The sequence below is a fragment of the Triturus cristatus genome, chromosome 6, assembly GCF_964204655.1.
Source record: "Triturus cristatus chromosome 6, aTriCri1.1, whole genome shotgun sequence".
Taxonomy (NCBI): domain Eukaryota; kingdom Metazoa; phylum Chordata; class Amphibia; order Caudata; family Salamandridae; genus Triturus; species Triturus cristatus.
The window spans coordinates 48,227,957-48,250,881 of NC_140589.1; the positions used below are offsets into that span (position 1 = coordinate 48,227,957).

At 45.3% G+C, this 22,925-nt stretch overlaps 1 protein-coding gene and 1 long non-coding RNA gene across 2 annotated transcripts in view; one reads left to right on the forward strand and one right to left on the reverse strand.

Annotated features, from left to right (window-relative positions):
* The window catches only part of GLP1R (glucagon like peptide 1 receptor), a 1,134,570-nt gene that overhangs the window by 849,719 nt on the left and 261,926 nt on the right, over positions 1-22,925 (reverse strand). The window lies entirely within an intron of this gene.
* LOC146813754 (uncharacterized) overlaps positions 1-22,925 on the forward strand; it is a 90,149-nt gene that overhangs the window by 39,828 nt on the left and 27,396 nt on the right. The window contains exons 2-3 of the long non-coding RNA XR_014962434.1: positions 4,559-4,699; positions 16,276-16,343. This is a non-coding gene — a long non-coding RNA (uncharacterized LOC146813754). The remainder of the gene's footprint in view (positions 1-4,558; positions 4,700-16,275; positions 16,344-22,925) is intronic.

Here is a 22,925-nt window from a genome sequence, read left to right on the forward strand (position 1 = left end):
TCGCCTTTGTCCAGCAGGGCCCTGATGTCGTTGGTGGTGGCGATGAGGGCAGTTTTGGTGCTGTGGTTGCTGTGGAATCCGGACTGGGACGGGTCTAGGATGTTGTTCTCCTTGAGGTAGCAGGTCAGCTGTTTGTTGACGGCTTTCTCGATGACCTTCGCCAGGAAAGGGAGCAGAGAAATGGGCCGGAAGTTCTTGAGGTCTCTCGGGTCCGCCTTGGGTGTCTTGAGCAGGGCGTTGATCTCGGCGTGCTTCCAGCTCTCCGGGAAGATCACTGTCTCGAAGGAGATGTTGATGGCCTTGTGGAGATGGGGTGCGATGGTGACGCTGGCTTTGTTGAAGATGTGGTGTGGGCATGGGTCTGACGGGGAGCCGGAGTGGATGGTGTTCATGATCTTGATGGTATTGTCGTTGTTGATGTGGGTCCAGGTGAGTAGGGGGTTGCTGTGGGTGGTGGCTGTGGGGTCTGAGGTGTCGTTGATTGTTGGGGTGGTCAGGTTGTCGAAGCTGTTGTGGATGTCGACGATCTTTCGGTGGAATTAGGTGGCAAGGGAGTTGCACAGGTCTTGTGATGGTGAGATGTCGTTGGTGTTGGAGCTGGGGTTGGAGAGTTTCTTCACGATGTTGAAGAGCTCTTTGCTGTTGTGTGCGTTGTTGTCGAGGTGCTCCTTGAAGGCGGTCCTTTTGGCGGTTCTGATGAGGTGATGGTGTTGGCGCATGGCTGTCTTGTGGGCTTCTAGCTTCTGTCTGTTCGTGGTGCCATTTCTTCTCTAATTTCCGGCAGGTTTGTTTGGAGGTCTGGAGTTCTGTGGAGAACCAGCTGGCATTCTTGGTTATGTGTCTGTTGGAGGGTTTCTTGAGTGTTGGCACAGTCGTCGATCCAACTCCTGAGGTTGCTGGTGGCGGTGTCGGGGTTGGTGGCGTCAGCGGGTGGGCGTCGGGCGAGGGCGGTGTTTAGCTGGTCTTCGGTGATTTTGCTCCAGCTGCGGCGGGGGGCCTGCTGGGTGTGGTGGTGCGTGGTGGGTTTCTGGAAGGTGAAGTGGATGCAGCGATGGTCGGTCCAGTGGAGTTCGGTGGTGTGGCTGAAGGCGATGTGGAGGCTTGTGGAGAAGATGGGGTCAAGCGTGTGTCCGGCGGAGTGGGTGGGCGCAGTGACGAGCTGTCTGAGTCCGAGGTTGGCGAGGTTGGCGGCCAGGGTGGTGGAGTTAGTGTTGTTGTTGTTCTCGAGGTGGAAGTTCATGTCTCCGAGGAGGATGTAGTCCATGGAGGCGAGGGCGTCTGTGCTGACAAAGTCAGCGATGGAGTTGCTGAACTGAGGCCTGGGTCCCGGGGGTCTGTAGATCAGAGTTCCTCTGAGGGTGGTGTTGGGATCAGTGTGGATCTGGAAGTGCAGGTGTTTGGCGGTGCTGAGGGTGTCGTCGGAGTTGGTCGAGACCATGAGGGTGGTCTTGTGGATGATGGCGAGTCCACCTCCTACTCCGTTGGTGCAGTCTCTGCGGGTGATCTTGTAGCCGTCCGGGATGGCTATGGCGATGTCGGGTGCCGAGGAGTCGTTCATCCAGGTCTCTGTCAGGAAGGCTCCGTCCGGGGAGGATGTGTCGAGTAGGTCCCAGAGTTCGACGGCATGTTTGCGTGCGGAGCGGGTGTTCAGTAGTATGCATCTGAGGTAGTTGCGTCCTGTCACGGTGGGCGGTTTGGCGGCATGGAGTTAGGTGAAGCTGCAGATCCGACATGAGAAGGGTCCTTTGGTGTGCTTCGGGGCGGCCATAAAGCAGACATTACAGATGGACATATTCATTTTTGCTAGGCATGGGGAGATTAAGTGATTTTCCCAGAATCACAGGATGTTGAGCATCCCTGCCGAGACTCAAACCTGGTTCCCCAGCTTTGAGGTCGACTGATCTAGCTGTTAGGCCACATCCTCTGCTCTTGATATTTTATGTTAACATATAAGAATAACAGGAATAACACTGAACTTTTGTTATCTTTTTGTGAAAGGAACTTATGTAATGAAGACTCAGTGTTTAACTCCTTGAGTGCGCATGACAGAACCACGCCGTCATGAGCCACGGGCGGCGTGTGCTCATGACGGCGTGGTTCCGTCATGCTGTGGCCGCTCCGCCCACGCATCACTGATTCCCCGCCTGTGCGGGCGAAATAACGAGTGGGCGGAGTCGTGACGGAACCACGCAGTCATGAGCACAGCTCGCCCGTGACTCATGATGGCGTGGTTCCGTCACGAGCATGGCGGCGCAGCGCTCACCCCGCACCCCCCCCCCCCAGCGCCGCGGCAAAAAGGGGTTAACTAAAGAAAATTATTGCTGCTAACACAAACATGTGTATACACAATATTAAATAGGCATTTCCGTATAGGAAATCTTGCCAAGCCACTCCTTCTTGTAGAATTTGAAAACAAGAAGACATTGTTTATATCGTAGATATGTAGCGGCTGGGGCAGTAGTGCTGCCTACTGTCCGCAGGCTACGACTGGCGCTGTCTCCTCCTCCTCGAGGATGACTAGCCAACAGAAGGCCGCCGCTATGGTCGCCATGTTTTTTGGAGGTGTGGCCGAGCCGCTGTCTCCCACCGGTGACAGTAAGATGATTGCTCTGTAGCCAGGCCTCCAGCGCGGACAGCTGGATGCAAGCACGTGCTGGTCAAACCAGACCCACTGTTGAGTCAGTTCTCTAAGGCCAGAGGAATTGTTTGTGCTTCTGTGTACTTGGGTTTTTCTTTTATGCACATAATTCACATACTACTGTTTGTAATGCATTAATTAATCCACATGCATAATTAAAAATGATTTTTACTAAAATGGGTGAAAATTGGCAATTAAATGAATTTATAGGGACACTTAATGTGTGTTTAAAAAGAATGGCTAAAACGCAAAAGTATATGGTCATGGAAAGTAATAGTAAATTTATTTTTTGATACACTGTTTGACTATATATATATTATGCTACATTGACTGAGCTAACCTCGTGGGTGTCATGACTTTTGTTCAACTTTTGGCACATATGTGGTATAACAATAACAATTCCAGTGGCCCTGCTCTTTCCCTACTCCAGAGTCCTACTCCTGTCCCATATCTCACTTGTAACTCATACCACACTCTCCTCCTTAATTCAGTGCAGTTGCCACAATTGTCACAGTCAGAAGGACTAGTACGTCTCCTCAAAATGTGGAATAACTGACGAGGATGAAAATGAATAAGCAATTCATGCCAAGAATTTATAAGGCCCTAAAAGTAATAACCTTGGACAAGGGAAGTTTCTCGGACATCACAAGTGTGGCAAGTGATCACCCCCCAGACAAGGATGAACTCTATTTTTAAGATTAAAAAAAGAAACAAAAGCACAACAGAAATGTCTGCTGTGTGAAAAAGACAACAACAACAAAAAAAAAAGAATATTTTCAGATTTGGTGTGTGGCTAATGGGAATAAACTTAAATGGACATGTGTGAGCTGCGCAGATAAACAATCTCAGAGGACACAGCCCTTTGACCAGGAGGCCGAGTGGTGACAAATAAAAAGAATTCAACCTTGGAGTCGACCGTAGGCTTTGTAGTGGCCAATCAGTGATAGCTAAGTCAGCAATGGATGCTTATATATCATTTCCCGAAGATGTCCCCCTCTGATGCCGAACCCTGCATCCCATGCTGTGCTACAAGTGAAGATGCAAGGGACTGCACTGCACTTCTTCAGTGTGTCGCATCCTTGGGCTTATAAGAGAAGCCTGGATAGGTAGTCACTGCCCTTGAAAGAGGGGACTCATGACAAATGTTGAATCATTTGATGGGCGTGATGGGCTTGGCTTAGCTAAACTTGGTATGTCATGTGTGGGTGATCCTTTTATTCAGTGTGAACGCTGCACGTGTTACTTGATTAGCATTTTGGTCATTTGCAAACCACGCCAGCATCTCTTGATTCTTATGGAGTAGCGGCCCGTCCCCTGCCATAATGGAGGGGGGGGGGCAGAAGAGGGAGGTTGGGGGGTTTTGGGGAGCAAAAAAATAAAAATAAAATAAACTTACCTTGCTACCACTGTCTCCCGTGCATTGCCTCATCCTTCTGGCCCTGGGCACAGGCTCCCAGCCTGCCCAGCGGCCAATCCTGAAGCTGCTCTCGCATGACAGCAGCTTCAGGATTGGCCGGAGCACCTCCTAGGCAGGCTGGGAGCCTGTGCCTGCTCTCTCCTGCCCCAGAAACGCAGCTGAGACTGGAGAGAGCTCCACTTCGCATGATGTATTTGGCCGGCCTGAGACAGCTGGCCAAACATCTCATGCGCAGTGAAGGGAGTGCCCACCACTCCCCCCACCAGCAGAATCATGCCCTGAACCCGCACCCATGACTTGGGGGGCGGATCCAGGGGATTAATACAACGATAAAAAAACGGGTTTAAAAAACATTTTATTATAGTTTTATTTTATGCTGGGGGCGTTGGGGGGTGGGGGGGTTGGCGCTCCTCCAATCTAACGGAGCGGCAGCCCCTGTTCTTAAGAAACTTCGCTGTTTACTAGACTAAGACTAAAATTATTTTTAATTACTTTTTCAACAGGTCTTTCTCCTTTTTGGAAGACGAAATGCAATCTGCAAGTCTCAACAACATTATGAGGAAGAAGGAAAAAAAGGCCATCTACTTCTAGGAGAAACAAGCAAACTAGAAAAGGCCAACCCCATAGACTGGAAACAGAAAGGGGTGAGTTGTTCTCTATGGCAATGCAGATTAGCAGTGCATTCAAAGTGATTGTTGTCTTGTGATGGACATGAATCATGATGATGGGCTCAGCTAAACGTTGGTATTGCTTGTGTGTTAAATAATTTAATTACCGGGACTTAATTTGATACAGAAACATAATAAAAATAGCTTAGTAAATAAGAGGCAGAATCCGTGGTATTAGAGGTTCGGAATGGGCTTTATTCCAATGGACGATTCGAATCGGTTGCTCCAAGTTCCATCACCACGAAGGTTCAGGAAGTGAAGTACATACTTTATTGATAATTAATTACTTTTATACAATAGGCATTACAGTGAAGCAAATGCAAGAGGCGTAACAATTGATAGTGTAGATAATACATTCATGCGTAGCAGAAGTAGGCGTAACTGGGTGTGACTAAAGAACGTCATCAGGTGTGATGTCATAATAGGGTGGTTTCATGAAAGAATTTCGCAATGTCAGCAGAAATACTTGGCAGAAATGCGCGCGCAGCAGCATGACGTGTGATTGACGTGCAACTAGGGGGTGAAGGGGACTTGACATTTAGCTCTACATGTGGCGACAGAAGTCTGGAGGGTCAAGTCAACCTAATCCCAAATCATATCTAACATCCTATGTTTAAAGAACTATGTTATCCAAAAGAAAGGTCTTTTTAGAGTAGAATCTTATTCTATACTGACTATACTGACTGTTAGTGCGTGTACAAGCGTCTAAGTGTCTACACTAGATGCGTGGGCAGAAGTCTTCCATAATAATAGGGCTATGAGTTACTTGCATAAAGACAGAGAAGCCGGGCCTTTGCTCGATAGCTGGAAGAATGTTTACTTAAACTACTAGACAGGAATGCATTGGGCAGGGAGCGGAGCAGATAATTTCGAAGGTGAAATACAGTTTTTGGCAGGCAACAGGCTGATGTCAGGCTTCGTGAGCCGCGCAGGGAATGAGACAAAGTTCATGGTCACAGATGCAGGCTCAGACTGGAGCTTTCAGAGGCAGAAGGCAAGAGAAGCTTGATGACAGAATCAGGGCCTACTTGCCTGGACTGTAAAATGGCATAAGTGAACCATATAAAGCCGGTGGCCTTTCATACTTAGGAATGGAATATCCGGCCTATTCATGGCGGATCTGAAAGAGGACATGTTGACGGTGGACGCACATGTGTTTGCGTCTTCATAACTGGAACTGGAGGGAACATACATGTACTTGTGATTCATACATGAAACCGTTGGGGTCCAAGATAGGGGACATAACTGATCAGGAAAATCCATATTTCCACATTCCCTCCTTGTCCCCTACTTGCCCGTTAAGAGATATCAATCTTCATCAATCCGTTGATCTGTTCATATAGCATCATTTGTTCTTCTTTTTTCTTCCGGGATGAATGAAATCTTGGTGGTGGAATACACGATGTGGCACACAGACCACAGATCGCTGGTCCACATTGTAGACATAGACAGCAACTGAATAGTATGAGGAGGCCAATACCTAGGAAGGATAGGACCTTCCATCCAAAGGTAGATAATACACTCCAAAACCAACCGGACCAAGTCCAGGTGCCTGGATTCTGGTGTATCTGGTTTACAATCTTATGAAGGCGAGTTATGGCTTTATATACAGATGGCGAATTTTCTGGTATGAAAATGCAACAACTTGATCCGATGACCCTACAAGCTCCGCCCCCATCGGCCAGGATGACGTCAAGGACAAGACGATTTTGAAGCACAACAATCCGCATAGCAGACTGCTCTTCTGTTAAATTGCCTAAGGCGGAAATAGTTTCGTTCACTACTGCTTCAAGGGTTCTAGTTAATCTACGTATCAGCTTACTATTAGTAACGGTACCTATATAAGGAAAGAGACCTTTATTGAAATCTGTGTATTTTTCCCATGCTGTTTCAGTGTAATCGACTATTGGGAGATCTCTCCTTTCTCTATTGTGTACTAAATGAGTATTTCTGTGATAATCAGGAGGAGCTAGGAAAACAGGTGGTAAAAGGAATCCAATGTAGCAAGTACCATCCCAATCTAGAGGCAAACGTACATATGCCGTCTGACCACATATGAAATAGGAATGGCGGGAAGCTCTAAATGTAGACTTGCCTTGATCACTAAATTCTACTACAATGGTGCATCTACTATGGCCCATATGTATGGAACCATTCTTTCTTACACATAATTCACCTTTTACTGGAAATATCGGCATAGCGGGCAAATTTGGAGTAGCTTCGGATTCGACATTTAGGATCATAAGATTAAGCGTAAAATTACCTAATCCATACACTTCATTTTCTAGATCAGTTCCTGTTCTCTTGGGAAGTCCCTCCTTGTTAGGATAGCAGACTTTAAGTAAAACTAAGTTCAAATTTCCCCATACCCAGTTATCTTGATAAACTGCAGAATTCGAATCTAGGAAATTAATTAAACTAAACCATGCTCCACAGGAGCCGTTGTGTGTGAACGGGTATGGAAAGAGAGGTAGAATTCCTTTATAATTCTGATAGGGAGGGAGTCGGCCACATATCCAACAATTTGTAGCATTGCTAACCTGATGGGAATGATGTAACATACTAATAAACGTGTTATTGCGCAGCGCAAATCTATAAGACAACTCAAGCGGAGGTAATTCACTAAAAGAATGTTCAGCAGTAACATTATAAACATGTCTAGAAATAGGATAATATATGTGCAACAATATACTTGCAGTAATTATTAAAAGACTTAAGAAAAACAAAATTAATAACGTCACTGTGCAATGACTACGCAGTGATTTACAGTACGCATGTCGTTTCAACATTTTTCGGGTTTGTTCTCTATTCAGGTCTAAGGGATACATGTCAGTGGCAAATTCAACCGCTTCACCTTGGAGAGGACTTAAACAATCAAATTGCCTGACTGATTAGATCTGAGTTTTAGTTTATATTGTTCGTGATTACTCGTTTCAACCAAAGGAAGTTTTGAGTCAATGGGTGAAGACACACGAGGTGTGGTATTTACATCCGATGGTAGTCCATGAAATTTCTTGATATGACTTGAATGAACCCAGCCTTTCCTGCCCTCGATCTTCACGGCTGTCCTTGTGGTGAGCAAGACCAGTTGCGGCGACCTCCACCTAGGATCCAGCTGAGTCTTTCGATCAAAGTTCCTCACTAAGACCAGGTCTCCCGGAACTACGTCATGGGGTTTCACCTCAGTGTTGTCGGGAAAGGCTGCAGCTACCTGTGAACGACAAGATTGTAGTGCAGACATCAAGGAAGCCAAGTAATCTGTCAGCATATTACAGTCAATATCAGTTATTTTGCGTGGTATAGGCGTCCCCCACATATTTGGTGGTCTGCCAAAGATCACTTCATACGGGGATAGCCCTGTTCGAGAGTGTGCTACCATTCTCATGTAAAAGAGTGCAACTGGTAATGCTACTACCCAGTCGACACCTTTCTCTCTGCATATTTTGGACAATCTGATTTTCAGGATCTGGTTATGTCTTTCTACGAGACCTGCTGCCTCGGGGTGTCGGACACAGTGGAATTTCCACTGATAGCCTAACAAAAGTGAAACGTGTTTCATTAATTCGGATGAGAACGGCTGGCCGTTATCTGAGTAGACAACACGTGGTAAACCGTATCGTGGGAAGAATTCTCGAACCAACTGTTTGGCAGTAGTCGGGGCAGTGTAATCTGAAACCGGGTATGCCTCTGTCCAACGGGAAAGAGCACAGACAACTACAAGAACATATTTGAATCCTCGACATCGTTCCATCTGGATATAATCCATCTGGAGGACTTCAAAAGGGTGATCAGGAGGCTGAAATCCACCCTGTTCTACGGGAACGCTTTTTCCTGGGTTGAACTGACAACAGATCATACAGGTACAAACTTTTTGTTTAGCTGCTGCTCGTAAATGTTTATTGAACCAAATGTGTTGAATGCTATCTAGCATAGCTTTTTCTCCTAGGTGCGCTGGACTATGTATAGTGTTAATAATGACTTGGACCATTGAATCAGGAAGGAACCACACAGATTTTTCCTTCGTCATCCATCCTTGATCCGTTTGAATCCCTCCTAATTCAGTCCATTTCTTTATTTCGTCTGGTGTAGCATGTGTCTGTATGTCAATTACGTCAAGAGTAGGATCTTTAATCGTCATACAATGTGTTGGCGTCGGGACTATTGTCTTTGTCATGTCGGATGTTTGAGTTTGAGCAGTCTGTTTAGCTGTTCTGTCAGCTAGATCATTGCCTTGAGAAATGATATCAGTAACTTTCGTATGAGCTTTACATTTCATAATTGATATTGCAGTGGGTAGATGTATTGCCTCTAATAAGGCATGAATGAGGGGTCCGTGCTGAATGTGGGCACCGTGAGAAGTTAAATAACCTCTCTCTCGCCACAGCACGCCGAAGTCATGTACAACTCCGAATGCATAACGTGAATCAGTATATATGTTGACTTTTTTATTAGTGGCTTGAATACAGGCTTGTGTCAGAGCGATGAGCTCTGCGGCTTGAGCTGACAAGGTATTTATGCAATTTGTTTCGATGACTTCAGTGTCTGTTGTGACTGCGTAAGCGGCCACTAACTCTCCTGTACTAGTTCTCATACATGAACCATCTACATACAACGTCAGGTCTGGGTCTGACAATGGGACATCTGTCAAGTCTTGTCTGGGTTTCTTCGTGATTGTAATAACTTCAATACAGTCATGAGCTAGTGGGTCTGTTCCGATTACAGGTAAAAGTGTGGCAGGATTCAATGTGTTACAACGTCTGATTTCTATATGTGGCTGAAACAATGTTAATTCATACCCTGTAAGTCGCGCTATAGTCAAGTGTTGTGTTTGCGTTCGATTCACGAGAACCTCTACTGCATGTGGTACTTGAACTGTCAATGGATGTCCTAACACTATGGCATCGCTTTGTCTGATTGCTAAAGCTGTTGCTGCCACTGATTTTAGGCATGCAGGCAAAGCCTGAGCTACGGGATCTAATGTACTAGAAAAATAAGCACATGGTTTGTGTGATCCTGCTTGTTCCTGTGTGAGTACTGACAAGGCAGTACCTTCGCGCTCTGTAACAAAGAGTGTAAACTGTTTATTGTAACATGGTGTTGCTAAAACAGGTGCTTGGCATAAAGCTTTCTTTAGGCTTTCAAAAGCTTGTGTATGTTCCTGAGTCCAAGGGAGAACAGTCGATGTGGCTGCCTCCTGTGTTGTCAATTGAATGAGTGGTTTTGCTAGAAATGCATACTGAGGGATCCACTGCCTACAATATGAAGTGAGGCCTATGAAAGCCCGCACCTCCTTTTGTGTCTTGGGTATTGGCATGTTAGCTATTAACTGAATGCGGTCGGGTGTAAGCTGCCTTCCCTCCTTGGACAGCGAGTGTCCAAGATAAACAACTCGCTGGACACAGAATTGCAGCTTAGAAGGGGACACCTTGTGCCCCTTTTCGGCCAAAAATTGTAAAACCGTCAGTGAGGCTTTTTCACATTCAGGTTCGCTTCTAGCGGTGATCAGCAGATCATCGACATATTGAAGCAAGGCAGTGTTAACTGGCATGTGGATACTGTCTAGTTCTCGTTTCAGTGCTTGGCTATAGATGCTGGGGCTTTCTGTAAATCCTTGAGGTGCGCGTGTGAATTTAAAGCTTCGTCCATTTAAACTAAATCCGAACAAGTATTGGCTTTCCGGATCTATTGGGACGCTGAAAAAGGTATTCTTGAGATCAATTACAGTAAAGAATGTTGCTTCGGAGTCAATAGCTGTCAGTAATGACGAGATATCTGGGACCACAGGGAATTGTGGCACAATGCACTTGTTTAATTCGCGCAGATCAATAACCAATCGATATACTGGCGGGGCCTTCGGATCTGTTCGTTTAAGAATCGGAATTATCGGGGAATTACATACATTGGAGTCTGTTTCCACAACCACTCCTTGGGCAATGAGCTCGTCAATGATTTGCAGTAAAGCCACTACCGCATCTGGTGGTAACTTGTATTGTCGCATCCGTGGTAGTACCACTCCTGCCTTTAGTGTAACTCGATATGGTGTAACATTCATGCAACCAACATCAGTAGGGCCTTGTGCCCATAGATGTGTAGGTAAAGTCTGCAATCGGGGATCCATGTCTCTAGACACATAGTGACCTTTAAAATCACGTAAAAACAATCTTACTCCTTCCGGAGAACAACATATTATAGCTCCTAGAGCTTTCAGTGTTTTTATACCTAACAAGTTTTCTGGACATGATTTAGTAAGCAATAAATCTGTAGTTCGGGTCAAAGGTCCTATCGTAAGTGGAAGAGGCTGTGATACTTCATTAACAATAGGCTTTCCTGAAAAACCAAGGGAAATATTCTGTGAGCCTGAGAGGGGTGCCCCTGGAACTTCACTACGTTTTATGGTTGTTCGACTTGCCCCTGTATCAAGTAAAAATTTTCTATCTTGGCCTAATAATTCACTATGTACATAAGGTCCTTCTTGGTCTACTGGGACCTCGATAAGGGGTAAGTCAACTTCCCTCTCTAGGCTGGTTCATGCGTATCGTTGATAATCAGGATAGTCATACTGTGCGGTCTGGTACAGCTGTCGTGTCGTGGTTTGTGTGGCAGCAACAGGCAGCGCTGGTGCAGCTGGCACAAACTGTATAGACTGTGGTGGAGCTGGCATGGACTGTGCATGCTGCGGTGCTCCTTGTTCATTCTGATCCTGTCTAGGTGGCCGTGGTCTTTCTTTTGTAATACCTGTGGCGATATTACGCTTCAGAACTGGGCAATCGTGTATATAATGACCTGGCTGTTTACAATAGTTGCATGTCCCTTTTACAGGTCCTGCTGAATCACCGGAATGTGTCGTACCCTTTTTATGTCCGTCAGCTGGAACTGTCTGGGAGACTAGCATTTTCATTTTCGTGTCTTTCATGCGTCTTTGTTCATGTTCTTGTTCCTCTCTAATTCTATTGTGATGATACTGTAACATTTGTAACATTTGTGATGGGGTGTTACCTTGCCAGGTACTCTCGAATTTTAATACTCTATTCTTCACTTGGGGTAAGGAGTTTTCAACTAATTTTGTCACAAACAGATGTGGGTATGATTCGCTACTTGCTTTTATGCCACTATTTATACCAAAACATTTTTCAAATCGGGCATAGAAATCACTAGTGTCTTCATCTTGCTTTTGTTTACAGGCTGAAATTGTACCCCAGTCTTCCTTTTTCGTAGTTAATAAACGTGGCAGTACCTGTACTAGTAAACCTGGTAGTGCTTTAGTTTTATCCCCAAGCCCTGCTCCTGCAGTTCGGGCCTTTTCTTCTGCTTCTAATGCTGACCAGTCTATCTTTTGGTCTCCCACCACCCACTCTTTTTCCTTGAGTTTTTCATAAATGCCAGCAGGCATCAATACCTTTGATATTGTCATAATGTCGGGATAGGTATACTCTCCCATGAGTAACATGTCTTTAATTTCTCGGTGGAAACCCGCTGGGTCTTTGTCATGACTGGGTACCACTTTCTTCATTTGTAACAATTCTATTTTTGATATGGGCGTATATACAAATACACGTTTAAACTCATTGTCCTCGCCTTTTATTGGGTGCACTTCTCGTAAGGGATTCTGTCTGTCCATGTAATACGTGGTTCTTTCCTTGATGGGCAATGAGACATGTTCCGGGCATACAAAAAGAATGTACTGCTTTCTTGATTCTAGTATTTCTCTAATTAACTTAGTACCTGAACCTCTCCATCTATTCGTGAGTAGTTCAGTTAGTATTTCAGGTAAGGGACCAGGATCTGAATGTTGGCTTTTATATAATATAAGGAGTTGTTGAATCATATAAATCCCAGCTAAACGCTGTTCATCTGGGGTGAGATTCAAAAATGTGTGTGCTACTGTATCATCACCATATTTTCCGGGACTGTCAACCCAATGAACGGCTGACCTGGCTAATTCTTGTTCATCCATAGAATCGAGAAAATGATAACCCCTTCGTTCTTGGAGTAATTTGTCAGCGGCTTGGAACGAATGCTCGGGGGACCTTATATTTATTATAGGTGTTTGGAAATTCCTGTTATTATCTGGACATATCGGACGTATCGGGTCAATAAAACATCTAGTACTATTACAAGATCTTCCTCTACCTACATAGGCTATGGTGTCTGACTGTCCTGTGGGCAGTCCTGATCCTTCCTCCTCGCTTTGTTCGAACTGGTCTACCGCTAATCTCTCTTCGTGTAGGCGTTCTATTTCTTTACGGATCTTTCGACACATGGCTATTATACAATTTTGCTTATCATGTCTCCCTTCTGATATATTCTGGCTCCATCTGGTAAGAGTTTGCATTGCTTCCGGGTCTACCCCCGGTCGGTCTTGATTTCTGATCACACAATTTATGAGGAAACGTAACAGTTCCCCCTGTATCTCCACTTTCTGGTATTCCATAGCTCTGTTAATACATTCAGAATCTCGCCCTGTTTGGACAAAATGATATATATTATCTAGATGCACAGTCATTCCTGGTATCTTCCCTAAATACACCGCGGCTCGTCTGATACGTAATGATGCCATGATCATTTCGTCCTCTTTGCCGGGCACAGGGTCATATCTACAATCTATAAGAAGTTCCTTAAGCGTGCGGGCATTTATGAGTTTGGAAGTACGTGGATGTGCTGACTCTTGAAAGGTAAGTTTATTTACTCTGGGTGGCGTAGAAAAAATATTGGTAGCACCTCCGGTAGCCCCATCTGGGGTATCGGGCGTGAAAGGATTCGTTGAACGCGATACAGCAACTATAGGTGTGGACACAGCTATAGAAGTAGCTGTAGGAACCGATGTGGAAACAGATGTGCTTGCCGGAACTTGTGTCAGGATTTGTTGCTGTAGAGATACAGGATCTTGGCGTTGAACCTCCCTGGCAGGCGGTCTATGTGGGGCGGGGTTAGCATACTCGGGAGCTGCGTCATCTAAGTATGAGGAAAGAAAAACATCTTCTGCTGTTCTAGGATGCCCCTTAGGATGCATTTTTATTGGAAACAATGGGGGTGGCAAGTCTTTTGGTATCTCCGGAGTGGCCTTAGGTAATCCCTCGGCCAGAAGGGGATACATACCATTCATAAGGGCATTTCTTTGTCTGTCTACTTGTTCTGATTTCACTCGTGCACCTTCTTCAATTAATAGATTTTCTCGGACTTTATTTGAATTCTCTTTATTTTTCTCTTCCTGTCGGAGTGCTTTTTCTGTACGTCTATGAGATTCTTTACGCCATAACTCAACGGCGTCTTTCTGTGACTGTCTGACTTTCCTTTTCCATAACTCTTCTTCTACTTTCATGATGCACTCTGCATCCCAGGTCCCCGCTGCGGGCCACCTCTGACTTTCTGGTAATTCCTTGGTGTAGTCTACCCATAAATCAAGAAATAATATAGCGTCTAAGCCATGTTTATGATACATGAAGTACCCTGGAGTGTCCCTAGGAGGAATAGGAACGGCTTCTTCGAGTACCCCTTTTCTAGTTGTGATCTGTCTTAATTTCGAAAAGAGCGGCATATTGAGAACTGGTCTGATACTTGATCTTGAACAAACTTAATACAAATAAACACAATAATGAACAGTCATTCATACCACAATATGCAGAACGTATTTAAAACATTTAACATTTAACATTTAACTGAGCAACGATGATGATGACGATCTAAGGAAAATTTAATCATTAAACATAATACTCGACATTAACTGAATTATTCTGAATTTATATACTTGATATACTAGATATACTGCTAAACAGTACAGATACACTGCTGAAACAGTGCAGACCGGATTTGTGTACCCAAACCCGTCTTGACCGGCACAACCTATGTGCACGTCAGAACGCCTCCCCAGTAATGGTACTCACCGGGTAGCTCGGAACGGAAGGCCTCGGAACGGAACTGAACTGGACCGGACTGGACTCGACTCGAAAACTTCGGACACTTCGGACACCTGGTGGGCCTCTGTATACCTCGGATCTTGCTCTCTCAGCTAGGCTCTGGTCGGGATACTTCGCACTTCTCACCGCCTCGTCTGGGTGTTGATCGCAGCCTCAGTCGCCCCCGCTTGACCGGAGGGAGATACAGGAAATCCTGCTGGTACGCGTTGTTGTCCGTCCAGCTGTGGCAGGAGACCGGGCCTGCAACGCACCGCCGGCGCGTGAGATGAGAAAGTGTCCCTGTTCGGGCGCCATTCATGTGGTAAATAATTTAATTACCGGGACTTAATTTGATACAGAAACATAATAAAAATAGCTCAGTAAATAAGAGGCAGAATCCGTGGTATTAGAGGTTCGGAATGGGCTTTATTCCAATGGACGATTCGAATCGGTTGCTCCAAGTTCCATCACCACGAAGGTTCAGGAAGTGAAGGACATACTTTATTGATAATTAATTACTTTTATACAATAGGCATTACAGTGAAGCAAATGCAAGAGGCGTAACAATTGATAGTGTAGATAATACATTCATGCGTAGCAGAAGTAGGCGTAACTGGGTGTGACTAAAGAACGTCATCAGGTGTGATGTCATAATAGGGTGGGTTCATGAAAGAATTTCGCAATGTCAGCAGAAATACTTGGCAGAAATGCGCGCGCAGCAGCATGACGTGTGATTGACGTGCAACTAGGGGGTGAAGGGGACTTGACATTTAGCTCTACATGTGGCGACAGAAGTCTGGAGGGTCAAGTCAACCTAATCCCAAATCATATCTAACATCCTATGTTTAAAGAACTATGTTATCCAAAAGAAAGGTCTTTTTAGAGTAGAATCTTATTCTATGCTGACTATACTGACTGTTAGTGCGTGTACAAGCGTCTAAGTGTCTACACTAGATGCGTGGGCAGAAGTCTTCCATAATAATAGGGCTATGAGTTACTTGCATAAAGACAGAGAAGCCGGGCCTTTGCTCGATAGCTGGAAGAATGTTTACTTAAACTACTAGACAGGAATGCATTGGGCAGGGAGCGGAGCAGATAATTTCGAAGGTGAAATACAGTTTTTGGCAGGCAACAGGCTGATGTCAGGCTTCGTAGCCGCGCAGGGAATGAGACAAAGTTCATGGTCACAGATGCAGGCTCAGACTGGAGCTTTCAGAGGCAGAAGGCAAGAGAAGCTTGATGACAGAATCAGGGCCTACTTGCCTGGACTGTAAAATGGCATAAGTGAACCATATAAAGCCGGTGGCCTTTCATACTTAGGAATGGAATATCCGGCCTATTCATGGCGGATCTGAAAGAGGACATGTTGACGGTGGACGCACATGTGTTTGCGTCTTCATAACTGGAACTGGAGGGAACATACATGTACTTGTGATTCATACATGAAACCGTTGGGGTCCAAGATAGGGGACATAACTGATCAGGAAAATCCATATTTCCACACTTGGGTGATTAATCATTCAGGGGACTTGAAGCTAGTTGGCTGGGATCATTAGATTGGTCCTTAGTTAATTGTATTCAAATTTATAGATAGCCCTCTCCTCCTCAATCACCTCCCTTGACTCTCAAATATTGTCATTTTCTCTTCTCGGTTTACAGACCTTCTCATCTCCGAACGAGTGGAGCCTGCATTGTGCTTCTCCTCTGCAGTTACCCCGGCTCCCGAGGTAGACAATGCCAGAAGAATGCGGTTGCATCATTTGTATACAGTGTCAGTTTTCTTACCTTTTATTGTAAATATTTTTGAATAGTGTGTATTGTTGCCACTTTGGACTTCTGCCTAGATAGCTGTAACTAACTTGAAAGTCTGTTGGCTGCTAAAGACTGAGGGGGCCTTTGTACAAGCCCCTATCGCCACCACAACGTCACCTATATTGTAGTTGTGGTGGAGAAAGGGGCAGCACCTTATGTGCAAGGCAGCGTTAAGCCACTTAACGTGGCTTAACGCTGCCTTGTACATAAGGCCCCCTTTCACGCTATGCTCAGCGTGAAAGGGGTGGGCAGTGGGTGTTGCGGTGGGCGTTCCACCGCAACACCCATTCATTTTGACGCTGCCCCCTATGTACAAAGGCGGCGTACATAGGAGGCAGCACCACAATTAAGACCAGGTAAAAATAGGTCTTAAGATGGCAAAACGAGGAGAAATGCATTATTTCTCCTCGTTTTTTCTTTTTCTATGTGTGCTGCCTTGTGCAACACACATGAAAAAAGCAAAATGCCACTGTTTGTTTATGTGTAGGAAGGTGTTCCTTCCTGCACATAAACACATTTTTTTAAAAATTTCATTTTGTCACTTTCATGTGTGCTGTATGAAGCAGGACGCATGAAAGTGACAGAATGGCATTTTAAGATTGTTTATGTGCAGGAAGGTACACCTTCCTACACATAAACAATCCTCCCCTGCACGCAGACACCCTTTCACTATGGTGCAAGGGTGCTTGCGTTGGCGCTAAGTTGCTAAACAGCGCAGTCGCAGGGGGAAACGCAAGGCTGCACCACGTTCTTGTAAATATGGCGCAGCTTTTCGTTTCAGAAGTGGCGGAGAGAGGCGTTAAGCCAGGAAGGCTAACGCCTCTCGCCTCCACTTCCTTGTACATATCCCCCTGAGTGAGTTAACTTTACTATCACCTTCCTTCCATGACAGATGTGTGGCGCTCATGGACTTCGTAGAATGCTGTCCTTGTCTGTCTAAAGTGTTACCTAATTCCCCCAACCCATCCATTCATCGATACCCTAACCCTCTTCCTCCAAGTTGTGAGATCGATTGTGCTACTTAAAGCCTGATGTATTATTCCCTCTTCTTTACAGGTAACACTCTTGCAGCAGCTATTACATATGCCACAGTCTCCCTCTTGTAATCCCACCAATCATGGAACAGTTTCATGTCGAAATATCATTGACAGAAATATTGTCAGACATAATTACTGTAGTATAAATCTAATATACAAATATATTGTACCATTGGGAGTAAATGTTCTATTATTATCTCCAGCGGGGCAATATTTGTGTGAATAAAATTTAAGATATGAAATTCCAGCACCATGCCTGAAAAACAACCTTGCGTGTTGTTGCAGCTGTCAGTCTCCTGCCTGCACCCCCTGCTTCATGAAGCAGCTTCCTTATCCAAAACCTGTACCCCAGCACATCTCCTTTCCTTCTTTACTCCTCCTTCCTGCAGCCGCTATTCCCTTGTAAACTCATGAATCCACCTGCATGCCCCATTCGTTCGGCACCACACTGCCCGCTTTCTAAAGCAGGACTTGCTTGTCTTTATCCCTCCTCCAAACTCCTTTCCTATAGTGTCCCCCTTCCTCCTCCTCCTGTGCTATGAATCCATCATGTCTCAGCAGCTCTGCTCCCCCGTTGGCCTCGCTCCTTCATCCCACGTGTATTTCACCTCCATCAAGCATCACTCACATTGGTAGACGATCCTACCTCTCTACGCTAGCCACCACTTACACAGCCTGTTGCACACTCCTTCCTTCATCACCTTCTCTCCTGCAGGCTTCTTCCTCAGGAGCACCGAGCTCCCTTCTGCTGCTGATTCATCCAATCAGTAGAACCAGAAATATGCAATTTTAAGTATTTAAGTGGAAATAGCACCAACAAGCCCAAAGTGCCACTCTTGGCTACCTGGTCAAGCGAGACCGGTAGAAAGTCACAACTTTGGGCTGTCTGCTTTTGAGCGTGGGTCATACACAGGGACCAGGTTAGTCCTGCTGTAAAGGTACCTTCTCAGTCCAATGTAAAGAGTCCTGTTCGTGGTGGTGGGGACCAAGAGGAGCAGGGAAGATTAAAAGACAACCGTCAACGAGCAGGGCTGGCATCAGGGACGGTCTTGGCTGTAGCGCAAAGATCCTGTTGTCGTCGCAAATGATCGGGCCGGAGCTTTGCAGTGGCACTCCTCATGAGCGTTTGATACCGCAGCGCGAAGGGTTGATTTGACGGAACTTTGCGCTGGCGGGCAGTGCGAGTGACAAGGTTTTGGCATCAACTTACCCGTTCATGGTCTTGCAGTGCCCAGAAAAATGTATTCAGGTCCACTGAGGCCACATCACGGTTCCAGGACCTGAGGGGCACCACCTGGTGGTTGGTGACTTACTCAGATGGATGTGGATGCTGGGTCAGGTGGTTGGGGGCCTGCTATGTCCTTGTGGCTCTGAACAGGAGGCCAGCACACTTGCCCTTGGAGTCCCTCTGGGAGTCCTGGGTTCAGCTCCAGGTCCATTTCCTCTGTCTTGGGCAGGAGGGCAGCAGAGCAGCCACCCAGCAAGGCAGGAGTCCACAAAAGGAGTTGTCTAGAAAGGGGGCAGTCAAACAGAGTGACAGTCCTTTCAGCAGCACTGCAATCCTTCCTGACAGAGTTTCCACAGGTCAAGAAGTGTACTGAAAAGTTTGTGTCTGAGGTCTAGTATTTATACCAGGTGCCTCCTTTGAAGTGGGCGAAGCTTCTAGAGGCTTCCGTTTGAAGTGCACAGGTTTCCTGACTCCCCTGCCCTGGCTCCAAACTCACTACATGGGGTATGCTGCCCTTTGTGTGGAGGCAAGATACAGCCACACACATTTAGGTAGGGCTGTGCTCAGCTCTGCCCTCCCATCATGCCTTTGATGACCAATCCAGGATCACCAATGATCTCTAATGTGTGTGGCTGTCTAGAAGGAATACACAAAGCCCAACTGTCAGCTACACCCAGACTTAATACTGCACACAAAGGTTGCAATGGCAGGCCCTAGACATGTTTGATCGAGCTACTTAAGTGGGTGGCAATATCAGTGCAGCAGAAGAGAGAGCAGAAGCGCTTTAGCACTGGTTAGCAGTGGTATAGTGCACAGAGTCCTAAGGTCAACAAAAACAAATTCAGCAATGATAAGAGAAGAGAAGAAAAAACATTTGGGGATAACCCTGCAGTAAGTGTCAAGTCAACAGTAGTTGCTTGCTCTATACCATTCCTAATATGTGTATTGTATTCTTAATGAAATGGAATTTGGTTTTGCCTTTTTTACCCATACGTATTGGCACGCATTTTCATATTTTTTTAATTGCTAAGATTTGCCCAGAATGTGGAGGTTTCCTGCCTGGAACGCAAAGTGGCACTGAGGACCTCATTGTTGCCTACAGAAGAAACTCATCAATAAAGATTTTTGGGTTGCCTTCGTAGGACATTGTGGGTTCTGGGAAGAGGGACAAGAAACGTCTCCTGCAGCTGGAGAGTTTTGGAGAAGAAGGAGGCAGTAAAATTCCGCCTTAACTTCTCACCATGCCGGGTGTAAGGGGAAACACTTTCCCCACCATTGCCAAAGCAAAGGCCCACCACCCACCCTGGTACATGGGACATGTTAGGTGCAGTCAGGTCAGGTGGGAAGCGTTCAAGTAATAATTGCCACTTGGGGGCAAGCAATTTGATGGGGCAAAGACAGAGTGACAGAGAGTGGTGCTGGAACAATTTTTGCAGTGGGGTGCTGCCATCAATGTGAGATCATTAAAGTCATAGGGAGTATGAAAAATCCAAGGATTGCACAATGTAGAGCAAATAAGCCACGCCCATTGAGCAGGAGAGTGTTACGGGTGTAGTATGTAGCTGGGGGTGCATATTGTTGCAAAACTATTACTTTTATAGTCAACACATTTCCCACTCAAATGATCGCAGAATTTGCCCTGAAATGCAGTTTTTATAACTACATAAACTGCATATGTCAATGAAATATTTATTATTTGCACATCACCAAGTAAAAAGTCATGATTTGTATTGACTCATTAAATTATTGTTTTCATCACACTTCAGAGTTACAAAAAATAGACTTCATATGTGCTTTCCTAACTGCTGATATAGTTTTAAATATTTGTATAGTTCGTTTATATGTCTTTAAATTTTGTTGTGTGTTAAAAATAAAACTGGCATCTACAGCCTTTCCTTTCATACTCCCTGTACTCCAACAAGATTGCTGGTTAGTTCAGCTTACAACATGCTTTAAGTTTACAGTAAGGAGAAAAAGTAAACACCAATCTCCATGTTAAAAGAATAAGCAGAAATTTGTCATAAGACAGACTGACATTTGACCTCTGTGTTGGAACACAGCACAAGTGTATCAAGATACAAACTAAATGTTGTTATGTCAAGGTCGTTTATAGTCGCATAGGGACGGAATCGTTTTCCCAGGATCCCTCGGCCTGTGTAAAAGGAGCATGGTGAGCTAGAGGAGTCCACGCAGGTCAGGAGTCTCCAGACATGTCCAGCGGTCATGAGATATTTGGACTTATACAACACTGATAACATCACTAATTATCCTTTTAGATCAAGCACTGTTAGATGCCTGTTATGCTTTCCCCTGGGCTATGCAGCATCTTGATTCCAAATCTGGCCCATGTGACGAGGTTTCTAAACAGACTATGCTTCATTCTATCTTTTTCTGTAAATTCCAAGTCTATTCTAAAGAAGGACTGTTATGGCCTAAATCAATGTAGACCCGCTCTTAGATTCTTATTACTTTTACATAATGATGAAGTGTCTTTTAATGTGCATGCCTTTTTAAAGGCTGCCACGTGGGCACGAGAGCTTTGATGCACTGATGAGATATGCTGCTGCAATTTGGCACTGTATGAGATATTTTATCTTTCTAGCTGAGGCATTTTATATATTGGCAAAATCTTCATTCAAATTGTGATGATGTAAAACTTTTTTATCAATTTCTGTTCGTAAATAACTTTTATAGGTGCCACAATGCTGCTGAATAAAGTTTTGAATTCAATTGAAAAGCAAAATATAAAGGCATATTTGTGTTTCTTCACCTCTTGAACTCCAGAATAGTTATTATGGGGGTGCTACAGCACCCCACACCTTGCTTTCACTGTCTATGGAGACAGAGAGGCCAAAGAAAGGCGGGAACAGAGGAAGAAAGGGTAGAGAGAGAAAGAAAGAGGAATAAATGAGAAGGGCCTGGTCCAAGGGCAGACAGGTGACACAATCAACTAAATGGATGTGCAGAAAGGAGAACACAAGAAAACCTTAAGCCATAACATTGGGAGTTGTCATCATTGTTTTGGGGGACCAATGGGGATGGGGGCAACTGTTGGGAAGGGAGATGTTTAAGGAAGAGGGAGGGATTAGCATCATACTGCTAGAACATTGTTTAGGACATATTAGCAGAAGGAGGTAAGGTTGGCCAGCTTCCACCCAACAAAAGCGGTCTTCTGTACACATGGAAATGATTTCCTCCCAGAGAACTGTGATGCTTGGAAGTGAGATGTACAAGACAGTAGAGAGGAATCAGGAAGTGACAGCAGGGAAGCCTATAAAAGGAGCACAGCTGCTTTCTTGGAGAAGATGTCAGACTAAAGTGAACAACATTTTATAGCACAAGATCACAGAATTGATGAACAAAAATCTCCAATTCCCCTTTTCTAAACAGAGATCTGTCTTAGTAAATCTGCTTCATATTATCACTGAAATAATACAATTTTGGATGTTTTTGAGACAGCCTGCGTCTTAAAGACTATCATCCAGTCAAGAATTAACCTGCTTTCCAGAGCAGAACAGAAGCCACGCTTGTTGGGTCATCCACCCACTCCAAGACACAGCTTCAATCTATGACATGTAATTCAATATCCAGTGAAGGGCGGTGCCCTGCCTTCTGAACATCCAGTGAAGGGCAGTGCCCTGCCTTCTGAACATCCTGCAAGGGCCGGTGCCCTGCCTTCTGAACATCTAGTCAGAGCGGTGCCCTGTCTTCTGAACATCCAGGGCCCGATTCACAGAACAAACTTAAGACTAAATCCTAAACTTAGTACCATTCTGGTATTCACAGAATGCACCTAGTACTTCTGGTATTCACAGAATGAACTTACTACTTTTGCTATTCACAGAATGAACTTAGTACTTTTGCTATTCACAGAATGGATTTACGACTCCTAAACTTACGTCCGCACTCGGGCCGGAAATTCCGGCCCGGGAGCGGAGCTTCCGGCCCGGAGGCGGAGCTTCCGGCCCGGAGGTGGAGATTTCGGCCATAGCTAAATCGTCCGGAATCCCCGCCTCCGGCCCGGAAGCTCCGCCTCCGGGCCGGAAGCTCCGCCTCCGGCCCGGAATTTCCGGCCCGAGTGCGGACGTAAGTTTAGTAGTCGTAAATCCATTCTGTGAATAGCAAAAGTACTAAGTTCATTCTGTGAATAGCAAAAGTAGTAAGTTCATTCTGTGAATAGCAGAAGTACTAGGTGCATTCTGTGAATACCAGAATGGTACTAAGTTTAGGAT